Source organism: Cnephaeus nilssonii, assembly GCF_951640355.1.
Source record: "Cnephaeus nilssonii genome assembly, chromosome: X".
In the NCBI taxonomy this organism is placed as follows: Eukaryota; Metazoa; Chordata; class Mammalia; order Chiroptera; family Vespertilionidae; genus Cnephaeus; species Cnephaeus nilssonii.
In genome coordinates this window covers 12,253,485-12,266,972 of record NC_137071.1, presented here as the reverse complement: position 1 = coordinate 12,266,972, position 13,488 = coordinate 12,253,485, and the positions used below count along the sequence as shown (strand labels likewise).

Genomic DNA, 13,488 nt, shown 5'->3' with positions numbered 1-13,488 from the left:
TCCATTTAACTTCCTGAGACTTAAAAAGTCAGTCCATGTTACGACAATTTAATGTTTCTGGCCCACTAAAAATCCCCTTTTCTCTTCTATTTACTAATCAGGAATTTTCACTTATTATCAAATGTTAGCACTAATCTTAGGGAATTTTCTATTATCTATCGGAAATACAACTGTTTAACATTGGCAAATACACGTCAAACCCCATTTCCGTGCCATAAGCTGTGCAAAACTTGCACTTTTCAGTCATGGTGATCTGTGGCAATTAGCAAATTTCTGAAACAACAATCTTGCTCTGCATATTGACTAGCCCTCTCACCACACACACAGGTTCTCTTTTTTTCCTGGAACAGGCAGTAAATTGTGAAAGAAAAATAATGCATTGCACAAAATACAGATATGACCAGGATGCCACTTACCTTGGATTTCTACTTCTCTCGAGTCTTCAAGGTGTTGCTAGCATTTTCAGTGCGTAGGGAACTGGGGCAGGAGGATAAAGTACAGCTGACCAGATGTAACCAGGAGGAGGGAAGTGAAAGGTCCATGATGTCCCAGACACCTCTCACCCTGGGGGGGGGGGGGGGGAATTGCAGAGATGTTATCAACTAGAAGATAAGTAAATCTTGGAGCTCTCATGCACAGCATAGTGATTCTAGTCAACAATACTTCAAAATTGCTAAGAGACTAAATCGTAAGTGTTCTCACCACAAAAATGAGAATTATGTGATGTCATAGAGATATTAGCTAACACTAGGGTGGCAATCATATTGCAATAAATAAATGTATCAAATCAATGTATACACCTTAAATTTCCACATTACATGTCAATTTTACCTCAATTTTAAAACTAATTTTTGAAAAACTTTTACTGAAAAGAACATTTGAAAATGGCTAACAGGCCCGGCCCGCGTGGCTCAGTGGTTGAGCGTCAACCTATAAACCAGCGTCAACCTATGGTGATGGTTCAATTCCCAGTCAGGGCACATGTCCGGGTTGCAGGCTCGATCCCCAGTGTGGGGCATGCAGGAGGCAGCCAATCAATGATTCTCTCTCATCATGGATGTTTCTCTCTCTCTCTCCCTCTCCCTTCCTCTCTGAAATCAATAAAAATATAGTTTAACAAAGAAAGAAAGGAAATGGCTGACAGCATCCACTTGGAATTTACCTTTTAAAAAACACCCAAATACAACCAAAACCTCCAGCCATGCTACCTAAAGTGTGGTCTCCCGACCAGCAGCATTGGCAGGCCTTGTGCACCTATTAGAAATGCAGAGTCTCGGGCCCCACCCCAGACCGACTGAATCAGAATCTGCATTTTGCCCAGATCCCCAGGAAGTTTGCCAAATGCAGCTGTGAAAAATCTCCTGGTGAGCTCATAAAGAGCAGAGTCCCAGGCTAGTTACATTTCAATTTAAATTACTTAAAATTAAACAAAATTTAAAATCCAGTTCACTAGCCACATTTCAGAGCTCAAGAGCCACATGTGGCTGGGGGCCAGTCTATTGGACAGGTATAAGATTTCCATCACTGCAGAAAATTCTGTTAGACAGCACTGGTCTCATCGGTTCTCAATCTTGGCTACACGTTAGAATCACTGGCCATAGTTTTTTGTGTGTGTTTTTTTAACAGGAAAAAAAATCAGAGTTTAATACATGTACATGGGGAATTCATATAAGCATGAATATTACCAAGACATTCTGGACAAAGGAAAAAAGGGGGACTGGGGTCTTAGATTTCAGAAGTGAGAACGGACAATTTACAGATAGTTAAGAGCAGAATCCACATGGCAGGCAAATCCCTGCCTGCAAGGCCACTCAGAAACAATGGGACACAGGGAATCTAGCTAACAGGCCCCTGCCTGAAGCCCTCTTGTTTTGTAAGTTTTAATACAGAATGCTTATTTTAGGCCTCCTCCTACAGGAATTTAATCTTCATAAGAATTTGACCTAGCGTTTTCTAGTCAGATGATCATTAGGAAAACCAAGATCTTGATCTCGATAAAACCTCTTTCATCTTTCATACTCAGACAATCACGTCATTTAAGTTTACTGAACTCCAGGCTGTGTACAATAGGTAACTTTGTGGCTATGATACTTTCTTCATTTTTCCTTTTATTAATTGAAAAAAATTACATTAAAACACTAAGAAAAACTTTAAAAGATGTTAAACAACCATTATGCTATTTCTCTGACACAGTCACTTTGATCAGGGTCTTTACCCTCTAGTCCTTGCATATTTGCATATTTTCACAGGTCACCCAAGTCTGGCAGTTTACAATTACAAAACTGGATCTCTGTACATCAGCCCCACACCTACAGTGTATACAGAAATATCATCTCCAAATGCTAGCCTTTTGGCTCCTTGGGAAGCGGGGGATACTGGGTTGTCTGACATATATTGATATACAAGCACTAGAGGCCCGGTGCATGAAAATTCATGCACTGGACAGGGGGTCCCTCAGCCCGGTCTGCCCCCTCTCACAATCCAGGAGCCCTCAGGGATGGGAGGTGACCTGGCAATCAGGAGAAGGTGACCCCATCATACCTCTGCTGCTGCCACTGCCAGCAGTGCAAGCCTTGGCCAGCCCTGGTTACCTGAGCCTCGGGTGGCCCTGGGCAGCTGGGGGGTCTGAGAGGACTGGGGGACTCCAGAGGCAGGCGCGCAGAGCAGCCAGGCCTGCCTTGCCGCACGCCTGCAGGGCTGAAGGGACTGGGCGTTGCCACCTTGTGGCTGTGGGTGCCGCCATCTTTGAGGGCAGGGCAGTCAATTAGCATATCCCCTCCTTATTGGCTGTGGGCGCCACCATCTTTGCAATGGCATGCGGGTCAATTAGCATATTCCTTCTTTATTAGATAAGATAATGTACCTCCTTCAGCCTTTGCTCCTACAAGGACAGTGTTGCCCAAGGGACACAGGTTGCTATAGTGATATCCTTTGCTGTTTCTGACTCATAGACATGACTCTAACGATCTCGCAAGAGTCACCCAACTAGGTTACATTCATAGAGTGGCTCTTTATGGAGATTTGCTTGGTGGGGCATTTTTATTTGCTATATCTCCTTGTTCCAACAAGAGCCCCTGGAAGATCTATTTGACATTGGACTACAGAAGTCCCCCCTTGTCTGCAGGATATACTTTCCAAGACCTCCAGTGGATGCCTGGAATTGCTGATAATACCGAACCCTATATAAATTATGTTTTTTCTTATACACACATATTTTTTACTTAAAAGAAGCACTTTATGGCTTCTCATTGGCACATCTTAATTGTCAGCATCTCCACTCTTGCACCTTGGGGCCATTATTAAGCAAAATAGGAGGGACTTCAATACACACACTAAGATACCACGACAGTCAATCTCATAACTGAGAAGCTACGAAGTAACTGACAAGCATCTACATTGTGGAGATTTGGGCCAAAGGAATGATTCACATCCTGAACAGACAGCATGAGATTTCATCATACTACTCAGAACAGAGCACAATTTAAAACACGAATTGTTTGTTTCTAGAATTTTCCATTTAATATATTTTTTTTTGACTGTGGTTGACTTTGGGTAATGGAAACCTGGGAAAGCCAAACCACAAATAAGAGGGGACTGACTACTGTGTGTACGTGGAAACAACTTCCCTCTGATCAACCATTCCCTAACCCAGTGGGTGCATTCAGACTCCCCCTCTTTTGGGGGTTAGTGCGGAGTGGCCAATATTCTCAATGGGGCTCAGTCCCAGAGGTGGGAGAGAGCTGGTGGCCCTGCATGGCTGGCCATTGTCCTTACCAGGCTAGGACTAGGGTGAGGCAAGTGCGGTGCTCACTCTGAGTCATGCGAGTGCCGGGTCAAACTTTCACTTCAAAATTTTGAGACTGTGCTCATCATGGGTGGTTTTTTGGGCCTTAATTCTGATTTTTTAAAAATATTTTATTTTAAAATTTTAAATCTTGATGACAGAAACTTTTTGTTTGTTTGTTTGGTACTCATTAAACTTTGTGCAAGTGCCTCACTCACCTCACCATATTCCCAAGCCCTGGTCCTTTCCACCAGGTTCCTTTATCTCTCATTCAAATAGAGCCTACTGCTGAAGCTGTCACGTCATAACCTGGAGAGTATTATGCTAAGAGAAATAAGCCAGTCAGAAAAAGACAAGTATCACATGATCTCATGCATACATGGAATCTAGTGAACAAAATAAACTGATGAACAAAATAGAACCAGGGGCATGGATACATGGAATAGACTGACAGCTATCAGAGAGGAGGGGGATGGGGAGCTAGATGAAAGAAGGTGAAGGATTTAAGTATATCCTATCTAATAAAAGAGTACTATGCAAATTTACCATCACTCCAACACACAAGATGGCTGCCCCCATGTGGACACAAGATGGCCACCACAAGATGGCCAGCAGGGAAGGGCAGTTGGGAGGGACCAGGCCTGCAAGGGAGGGCAGTTGTGGGCGATCAGGCCAGCAGAGGAAGGAAGTTGGGGGCAACTGGGCCTGCAGGGGAGGGCAGTTAGGGGTGCCCAGGCCTGCAGGGGAAGGCAGTTAGGGGTGACCATGACTGCAGGGGAGGGCAGTTAGGAGCAATCAGCCTGGAAGGGGAGCAGTTAGGCATCAATCAGGCTGGCAGGGGAATGGTAAGGGGGTGATCAGGCTGGCAGGCAGAAGCGGTTAGGGGCAATCAGGAAGGCAGGCAGGCGAGCGGTTAGGAGCCAGCAGTCCTGGATTGTGATAGGGATGTTCCAGATTGGAGAGGGTGCAGGCTGGGCTGAGGGACACCCCCCAACCCCGTGCACAAATTTCATGCACTGGGCCTCTACTGTGTGTGTATGCGCATATATATATATATATATATATATATATATATATATATACACATACATACATATATACCTTTATGGCTAAGTTGACTCACTCATGCCCGATACATATAAAGCCTGCTGGCACCAATTGCATGCGTGTGTTTCAATCTGTCATTGTGGATCATGAATTTGGTTGGCACTTCTATTATAGAGAAAGGGCAAATAGCGATATTAAAATATTTGTTCTAATTAATTTCCTTTCAGTGTGCATGAATCTGTGCACCAGGACACTAATACACACACACACACACACACACACACACACACACACATACACACATATATATATGGACAACAGTGTGGGTGTGGTGATAGTCAGAGGGAAAGGTATTGGGGGTAGCTGGAGATGGGCAAAGTGGGGGTGGAATGGGGATGGAAAGAGACTTTGCTTGGGGTGATGAACACACGATGCCATGTGCAAAAGATGTTTTCATTGAGTTGTATACTTGAAATCTGTATGGTTTTGCGAACCAATGTCACACCAATAAATTGAATTTTTTAAAAGTCATACCTAGCCCTAGCCGGTTTGGCTCAGTGGCTAGAGCGTCGGCCTGTGGATTAAAGGGTCCCAGGTTTGATTCCTGTCAAGGGAACATACCTCAGTTGCAGGCTCCCAGCTCTGGTTGGGGGCATGCTGGAGGCAGCCAATCAATGTGTCTCTCTCACAATGGCGTTTCTCTCTGTCTCTCCCTCTTCCTTCCACTCTCTCTAAAAATCAATGGAAGAAATATCTTCGGGTGAGGATAAAAAATTTAAAAAAAAGAAAGTCATGCCACCACTTCTAGGAATATATCCCAAGAAACTAGAAACACCAATCAGAAAGGATATATGCACCCCTATGTTCATAGCGGCACAATTCACCATAGCTAAGATTTAGAAACAGCCTAAATGCCCATCAGCAGATGAGTGGATTAGAAAACTATGGTACATCTACACGATGGCATACTACGCTGCTATAAAAAAGAAGCAATTCTTACCATTTGCAGCAGCATGGATGGAACTGGAGAGCATTATGCTAAATGAAATAAGCCAGTCAGTGAAAGAAAAATACCACACGATCTCACTCATTTATGGATAATAAAGAACCTTATAACCTGATGAACAAAAAGATAGATACAGAAGCAGTAAAGCACCGAACAGACTGTCAAATTACAGCAGGAAGGCTGGGGAGTGTTGGGGAGGGAGGGAAAGAGATCAACCAAAGGACTTGTATGCATGCATATAAGCACAACCAATGGACACAAGACACTGGGGGTTGGGATGAGGCATGCGACAGAGGGTAGAGGAGGCTGGGGGAAGGTCAATGGGGGAAAAAAAGGAGATATATGTACTATATGCAATACTTTAAACAATAAAATAAAATTTAAAAAAAAATGAAAGTCATGCCTAGTATAAATCCCTCCCAGTACCCAGTTTAGGTCCTGAGCTACAGGTAGATGATTTTTTTTTTTTTTAGTTGTAATCACATTGTTCACTTTTTTTTTTTGTCGTATGTTTAATTTTCATAAACAATTGTTTCATACACAATATACCTTGTTTCTAGGTTGCCTTAATTATCTCATTTAACAGCTGCAAGATAGTCCACTTGGCTGATGCACTGTACTTAACTATTCTCCTATTATTGGATATTAAAGTTAGTTTCCATTTCTCATTCACAATGAGTCTTTAGATCTGCAAATGAGTTGAGTGTTGAGATAGAGGCTTAAATGCTCTGCCTAATAAAGTAAGAAGCTTTTTTGATGTCCTTTTGGAGTTTGAGGATTTGGGGTGTTTTTTGTTTGTTTGTTTCTTTTCTGATGGGCTGCAGAAGAGAGGTAAGCAACTTGTTGGAAATCTGGAGCCCATGCTGGAAGAAATAGTGGAGGAGCATTTTAAAAAGAGAGATGCATGATTTGGAATTTAAGGTATCAACTATATGGAGGCCTCTGCTGTTACTGCCACATCTTCAGTAACCGACTACCACAGAGCAGACTGACTAGGAGACATAAATAGGGAGTATTAACATGCTATTCTGCATGTATCCAAAAAAGCCACTACCCCATCAATTCCACCTCACAAAGGCAAAAACAGGATTTATGTGGGAGAAAGAGAAGAGAGGAGAGAAGAAATGGCAGACATTTGAAAACGGTGGCACTTGCTTTCTTTTCCTTAGCATCTCTTCTGATGCTAATCAGCTGGCAGTAAGCCAAGAGGCCAGTGCAGATACCTACCAATGGAAGACCACCGGGAACACATCTAGAGTCAAACCAAATTAGCTTCTGTTACCTTACTGCAACTAGCAAGAATTCACTCCAGGGACCATGGGGCATTTTTGTAAGAGGGACCAGGGAGGGGGGTAATTACAGGATTTAGGCAGGTGTTGAGGGATTCTTTTTTTTAAAATTAATTTGAGAGAGAGAGAGAGAGAGAGAGAGAGAGAGAGAGAGAGAGAGATTGATTTGTTGTTCCATTTATGCATTCATTGGCTGATTTTTTTAAGTGGCATTGCTCTTTCTTTGAAAATATGTTTTTATTGATTTCAGAGAGGGAGGGAGAGGAAGAGAGAGATAGAAACATCAATGATGAGAGAGAATCATTGATCAGTTGCCTCCTGCACGCCCCGCACTGGGGATCGAGCCTGCAACCCGAGCATATGCCCCAACTGGGAATCGAACTGTGACCTCCTGGTTCATAGGTCGATGCTCAACCACTGAGCCACACCAGCCAGGCCCATTGGTTGATGCTCGTATGTGGCCCTGACCGGGGATGGAACCCGCAACCTTGGCAGAGCAGAAGGACACTCTAACCAACTGAGCTACCCACCCCGCCAGGGCAAGTGTCAGGGGATTCCTAAGGAAGTAGGGGCATGTTCTGAATTCCATGTTGTCAAGAGGCAGAAGCAATATAATAACTCCTAATTTTCTTTTCTTTGAGAGATGGGAATATTCAGAAGGGGCTAGAATTGCGATTGGTAAAGGAGCAGCAGTGCATCTTGTTCGTCAAAGGTCGGGGACTGTTAATCGGTTTCCTTGTTGAGTAGCCTTGTTTCTGTCTACTTCTAACAGGGACATTATTTATTTTCCATGAGCACTATTTATCTTCATTTGGGAACATTAAAACCTAGCTACCAACCCTAGCCTGTTTAGCTCAGTGGATAGAGCATCAGTCCATGGTTCAATTCCGGTCAAGGGCACGTACCTTGGTTGCAGGCTCTATCTCCGGCCCTGGTTGGGATGTGTGCAGGAGGCAACCAATCAATGAGTCTCTCTCACATTGATGTTTCTCTCTCTGTCTCTCCCCCTCCCTTCCATTCTCTCTCTAACAAAATAAAAAGAGCTAGCTAGCTACCAGCAAGGCTGTTTTCCACGTCCTCAGTCTCTCCTGACAAGGTCAGCTGGCAGGACATTAATCTACAGGTCCAGGTCTACACCACTCAGGGCAATCTGCCCTTGAACTGCTGGATTGGTCATCAAGGGAATGACTTTTGTTGTTCGCAGATGCACCAGGAGGTCCTAGGAGTCTGCTGTCATGTGTCTGGGACAGGCTGTTTCTGCGTTATGTCTGCCAGTGTCCTTTGAAGGTACCTGCCTTTTAGTTATGCTCTCATCCAGTTTTTCTGAACAGATGCAAACCCTGGTCTTAGCTTCAGTTCCCTGCAAATGCAGATGCCAAGGCAATAGCACGTGCTCAGGTACTTCACTGTAGGAGCTTCTCCCTTTTACCAAGAGTAGCTCAGCTGCCCGAAGGCCTGCCTGAGGCAGGAGCAATATACAAAGTCCACCTCAAAACGCTCCACCCAAGACCCGGAGGAGGGGATCCTTTCCCGCCAGACCATCCTCGTGTGTCCCCTGCCTGGCAGATGTTAAACATTTCTTCAATATGCAGGAGATTCATGGATAAATGAAAACATTGGTTTTTGTTTTTCTGTTTTGTTTTGTTTTTTCATTTTCACCCAAGGATATGTTTTTACTGATTTTGAGAGAGACAGGAAAGGAGAGGGGTGGGGGAGAAACATCAATCAGTTGCCTCTCATGCGCACCCTAGCCGGGTATTGAACCTGAAACCTTTTGGTGTGTGGGACAACACTCCAAGGTAACTGGGCCACCTGGACAGGACACAAAAAAATGTTTTGCCCCCCTGCGAGTTTCCAGTGATTTATACGACCACCACGTTAGCAGGATCAAGTCCCAAAGAGGTTGAAAAACCTTACACCTGACCTGGCTGACCTGGCTTTGCCTAGATGACATCCCTGGCCTCTTAGAGCTCCGATGAGCAATCAGCCAGAGCTCTCTCTGCCTCCCTCTCTCCCCGGCCACAGAGAGAAGGTTCTGTCTTTGGGATGCAGGCCCTCTGCAAATGCATCTCCCCACGGACCCAATCCACTGTGGGCTCAGTAATGAGAAGAGGAATAAAAGAGAGAAGGAAGAGCCCGGCCAATGTGGCTCAGTGGTTGAGCATCGACCTATGAACCAGGAGATCAGGGTTCGATTCCCGGTCAGGGCACATGCCCGGGTTGCGGGCTCGATCCCCAGTGTGGGGCGTGCAGGAGGTAGCCGATCAATGATTCTCTCTCATCATTGATGTTCCTATCTCTCTCCCTCTCCCTCTCTCTTCTTCTCTGAAAACAATAAAAACTATTTTTTTTTTAAATAGAGAAAGGGAGAGAGACTAGCTTTATCCTGCTCGTAAGCCATCAAATCAGCAGCTTCTTGGGGAGCTCTGGACAATGCACCCCTCTGTTTAGCAGTATAACTGCTGCAAAACTCTGGACAATGAAGTATAAGCATTCAGCAGGTTAAGAAACACTGGCCAGAACTGAAAAGGAGCCCAGAATGTAATGATTGAAACTGGTAATGTATATAAATAGCTGAGCCAGTTTGTCTCTTGTTCAAAATCCTATTCTATTTGCGAGCAATTTTCTTCCACTTCAAACTCTCTCATTACATACCCTTTCATTCAAAATGTTCATTCTCCCTCCTCTTGTAATTTAACCATCCACTAATCATTTCTGGGATGGAAACACATATTCCTAAGTGAAACTCGTCTGAAGAGCTGAATTAAGCAGACAGTGGGTTTGTTGCTGTAATTTCTTGTCCAATGGTTAATAGAATTGCCAACGAAGAACTTTTTCAGTCTTAAAAATGATCCATGATCATGTTTATGTGCAAACTAAACTTTTTGGGGCCAGATGGGGGTTTATATTTCAGTAATTACAGTAAAAAAAAAAAAGGCCAAATAATAAGAATATGTTGCCCCGCCCTGACCGGTTTGGCTCAGTGGATAGAGCGTCAGCCTGTGGACTGAAAGGTCCCAGGTTCGATTCCAGTCAAGGGCATGTACCTTGGTTGTGAGCACATCTCCAGTAGGGGGTGTGCAGGAGGCAGCTTATCGATGTTTCTTTCTCATCGTAGTTTCTAACTCTCTATCCCTCTCCCTTCTTCTCTGTAAAAAAAAATCAATAAAATATATTTTAAAAAAGAATATGTTGCCCCAAGATGATATTTACAAAAATGACTTAATAGTCTATAATCATACAGTGCAACTCTCATTCCAAATAAAAGGACATATGGATTCTAGCCTTGGGTGTTCTGGTTACTCGCTAAGTGACCTTGAACACGTGTCTGTATATTCCACCGAGTTTGTAAGTCCGTTTGTAATAAAAATTATAGAAATCTGATCAACAAACACAAAGAAGATAATAGCAAAGGGGTTGTATGTAAAGAAGAGAAAATTAATGTGGTGGGGCAGGAAAGAAGTCAGATGTTCTCAGGCTCGTTTTGTCTACCCTGGTGTCTCTCTAGCTTCCCCTAGAGCTCCAGGGACTATCTAATCAGAGTAATTTATGGTCTCCTTCGCAAAACTAACCTCTCAAGGACGTCAGCAGTGAGCAAGACCAGCTAAGACTTTCCCGTTTGAAGTTGAGAGATAAACTAGCATTTGGCTCCAAATTCTCTCATCTTAAAATTTTAAACAGAATCTACATATGGCCAATGATTCCTACTGAATCCAATGTCATCCTTTATCACTCTTGAGAAGTAATTTCAAAGATCTGAGTATTTTGAGAGCCTCCACTCCCTTCTGTCCTTACAAAATAAAAATTTCCCAGGCTATAGAATGCATGGAGGGCTTAATTCTCTACCCCTTCCCATATTCACAGCCTTTTTCATGTAATTTTTTAAAACTTACTGATTTTAAGAGAGGGAGAAAGAGAAGAGAGGGAGAGGGAGGGAAGGAGGGAGGGAGGAAGAGACAGAGAGAGAGCAATTTGTTGTTCCACTTATTTATGCATTCATTGGTTGCTTCTTGTATATGCCCTGACCAGGGATTGAATCCAAAACCTTGGCATATCAAGACAACGCTCTAACCAACTGAGCTACCCGGCCAGGGTTGTCATGTAATTTTGTTGTGTCCTCTGCTACGGTACTCAGCCAGGTGCAGAGCCTGGATTTGTGGGGCCCAGTGCAAAATGAAAATGAGGGACTCTGTTCAAAAAGCAGCAAATGAGCCCTTGCCAGTTTGGCTCAGTGGATAGAGCATCAGTCTGCGGAGTGAAGGGTCCCAGGTTCAATTTCAGTCAAGGGCACAACCTGGGTTGCAGGCTCAATCCCTGGCCCTGGGTGGGGCACGTGCAGGAAGCAACCAATCTATGTGTCTCTCTCACATTGATGTTTCTCTCTCTCTCTCTATGTCTCTCCCCTCCCTTCTACTCTCTGTAAAAATCAATGGAAAAATATCCTCCTGTGAGGATTAACAACAACAAAAAAGCAGCAAATGAGGACCATGTCACCTACTAAAATATAGAGCTTTTTTCTTTCTTCCACAGTCTGTCTCTCTCTCTCTCCTCTCTCAACTTGTCATGGCAGTTTTATTGGCTAGTTAATGTCATTCTAAGTAAACACAAATTTTTTATCAGCATGAATTTTACACTTCATCTTTATATTTTGTAAGAAGTGACACCTGAGGCCAGAACACCCGTGCAGCACACAGGAGGCAGGGACCTCTGTGCAAAGATAAATATGCCATGTCTCCCCTGGACTGAGGACTCCTAGACTAGGGGGGCAGTGGCATATTTATCTTTGAGTCCCGGTGCTGGGCATGGTGCCTGCTACATAGTAAGCAATAAATGTATATTTAAGGGGGAAAGAGAGGGAGGGAGGGAGGAAGCAAATGAGTTTGAAAATCAGTTCTGCTTGTGAGAATGTGGAGAAGTTGGCACACTTACACATCGCTGGTGGGAATGTAAAATGATGCAGCTGCTTTGGAAAACAGTCTGGCAGTTCCTCAAAAAGTTAAACAGAGAGTTCCCACAGGACTCAGCAATCCCACTGCTAGGTATATAACGAAGCGAACTGAAAGCCTACGTCCACACAAAAATTTGTACATGAATGTTCATAGTAGCATTATTCATAACTAGAGGCCCAGTGCACAAAATTTGTGCACTGGTAGGGTCCCTAGTGGCTGCTGGCTGGGGCCTCCCTCCCTTCCCCCGGCAGGCCCTGCCCCCTGGTTGAACTCCCAGACAACTCCTGGTCGAGGGGACAATTTACATACTACGCTTTTATTATATAGGATAGGCAAAAATTAAAAACAAGTCAAATGTCCATCAACTGATGAATGGATAAACAAAATGTGGTCTATCCATACAATCAAATATTATTCTGCGCGGGGGGGGGGGGGGGGGAGAATAAGGTACTGATTCATGCTACAACTTGGATGACCCCTGAAAACACTATGCTAAGTGAAAGAGGCAGTCACGAAAGACCACATATTGTATGATTTCATTTGCATGAAATGTTCCGAATAGGCAAATCTATAGAGACAAAGCAGATTGGTGGTTGCCAGGGGCTGGGCAGAGGGTGAAATGGGGACTGACTGGGTACAGAGTTCCTTGTTAGATTAATGAAAGTGTTTTATTTTTTTTTTTTAATATATTTTATTGATTTTTTACAGAGAGGAAGAGAGAGGGACAGAGAGCTAGAAACATCGATGAGAGAGAAACATCGATCAGCTGCCTCCCGCACACCCCCCACTGGGGATGTGCCTGCAACCAAGGTACATGCCCTTGACCGGAATCGAACCCGGGACCCTTGAGTCCGCAGGCCGACGCTCTATCCACTGAGCCAAACCGGCCTCGGCTGAAAGTGTTTTAGAATTAGATAGTCATGATGTTTGCACAACTTTGTGAGTATACTAAAACCACTGAATTTTATGGTATGTGAATTACATCTCAATTTCAAAAAAACAGGACTGCTGAGGTCCATTTCTTATTAATGGTTTGACCTTTGAAAAGTATGTCACCTCTCTGAACTTCAGCTTCCTCGACTATAAAGTGGCGAGAAACAGTACTTAACTCATAGAATGGTTTGTGAAGGTCAAGTTAGATAGTCTTCAGGGCTTCTGCTGTTACCCACTGCCCTCAGGTTCAGAAGGATCCCTGGCCGGGTTTATGGCAAACTGACACAATGGGGGAGTAGGATATGAAGGAATACTAGGTGGTCAGATGGAGCTGGCTGAAGCTGCTTCTTGAGAAGGGCTCTCTTCCTTAGGGGGACCAGGTGAGACCCAAGGGGAAAAGAACGAAAAAAATACTGCCTGCCCAATCCTGACTGTGCTCTAGGCTGTAAGGGGCAGAGTCATAGGGCTTCTCAGGATTTC

At 44.0% G+C, this 13,488-nt stretch overlaps 2 protein-coding genes across 4 annotated transcripts in view; one reads left to right on the top strand and one right to left on the bottom strand.

Annotated features, from left to right (window-relative positions):
• The window catches only part of LOC307096099 (transcription factor SPT20 homolog), a gene marked incomplete at both ends in the record, with an annotated part of 77,749 nt that overhangs the window by 15,767 nt on the left and 48,494 nt on the right, over positions 1-13,488 (top strand).
• LOC307095714 (transcription factor SPT20 homolog) overlaps positions 1-13,488 on the bottom strand; it is a 105,491-nt gene that overhangs the window by 50,893 nt on the left and 41,110 nt on the right. For 2 of the 3 annotated variants that reach the window (XM_079765185.1, XM_079765186.1), the window contains one exon: positions 417-564. The gene's annotated coding sequence lies outside the window, so the exon portion shown is untranslated. Of the gene's footprint in view, positions 1-416; positions 565-13,488 lie in introns of those variants that run through there. The other variant, XM_079765187.1, reaches the window with a different exon arrangement.